Here is a 1602-nt window from a genome sequence, read left to right as displayed (position 1 = left end):
GTAGGCTGATACGGGTTGAGGGAGAAGTGTAATATATTTTCTGGTTAAAAGAAAAACAGAAAATGGTTTATATTTATTTCTGTGTTAATTATGACTCGTATTTCTATATACTTATAAATGTGTTTTAATTTTATTTTTTTCTTGCTAATATCTCTCTATATATAATTAAATAGATAAATAGACATTTTTTCTCCATTTATACCTTTTCTTTTATATATCATTATCTGTATCTCCATCTATTAATATATATGCGCCTTTATCCTTCTATCCGTCTATCCGTCTATCTATTTATCTTGACCTATCTATCTCCATTTTCTTTATATTTCTTTCGTCGCATTTTTTATCCTCCTTCCTGCTTCTCCCCGTTGACGAGTTACGTAAAAGAGAAGTTAACATTAAATCGAATAAATCTAAGAAAAGAAAGGAAGAAGGAAAGAAAGAAAATATAACAAGAAAAGAAAGAAATTTGAACGAATTGTTAAACACAAGCTGACAAGTTGATCTTCTATTGCCTCTCATACACGCTCTCCAAAAGGAACGAATGATTTTTTTTTTTTTTATCAAACTCAGATTCTGTAAATTCTGTGCGACTGAGAGAGAGCTTTGAGGGAGAGATAGGTAGATAGAGATAGATAGATAGATAGAAAGAGAGAGAGAGATAGATAGATAGAAAGAGAGAGAGAGAGAGAGAGAGAGAGAGAGAGAGAGAGAGAGAGAGAGAGAGAGAGAGAGAGAGAGAGAGAGAGAGAGAGAGAGAGAGAGAGAGAGAAGAGAGACTGCGGGTACGTGTGAGACAGAGAACATACGTGTTTTTTTTTATTTACAGAAAGAGAATGTCGCAAAATTTACACAAGAAAAAGTATGATTCTTATTCATCTATTTACTTATATTATTTACACATTTTCCAAGCTTCTAGAAACACCTTGAGAAGGAGACGCGGAAACAATCCCAAGAATCTGTCTCAGCGGGTGACGTCTCGAGAAGGTGTCAAGAAGGGTGATCTCTCATTCGAAGAAACTGGTGATTTTCGTTTTAGGGAATGGCCCGCCCCGTCCGAGTTTGATTTCAGCTGAGGTTTTCATTTCTTTTTTCGCGAACGTCACACGAACCTGTTCATAATTTTTTATAGGTTTAATGTTGTTAGTTTCTATTTTGTGTGTGTTTTGGGGTTTATTAAAATTTTGTCATGTGTAGTTGGGTTGGCTGTGTGTGTGTGTGTGTGGTGTGTGGGGTGTGTGTGTGTGTGTGTGTGGGCGTTTATGGTGCCATACTGGGCGGCACTCGCAGGTGTTTTAGGTGTCAGGTAAGAGTGTAAATGTAGAGGTTCAAAGAGCCGTGGGTCAGGATGTGTCAGGTGAAGGTACCGTGTCGGCTTTCGTATAAATCCTCGGTGTCGTAAAGTTACACCGTTTCCAATTTCACGCACTGACAAAAGGGAACAGAAATAGATGATTATATTAAGGATCGCGGGCGTGAGGAACACGGGCGTGAGGAACATGAGCAAGAAACAGGCGCGGGCGGCAACAGAGAAAAAAAATCTGGCCTTCCCTACCCCCCCCTTCCCTGCTACCTTCCCCCTTCCCCCTTCCTTTACATAGCAGT

The sequence above is a fragment of the Penaeus chinensis genome, unplaced genomic scaffold (assembly GCF_019202785.1).
Source record: "Penaeus chinensis breed Huanghai No. 1 unplaced genomic scaffold, ASM1920278v2 CTG_7923, whole genome shotgun sequence".
Classification (NCBI taxonomy): domain Eukaryota; kingdom Metazoa; phylum Arthropoda; class Malacostraca; order Decapoda; family Penaeidae; genus Penaeus; species Penaeus chinensis.
Note: the sequence above shows the minus strand (reverse complement) of the source record.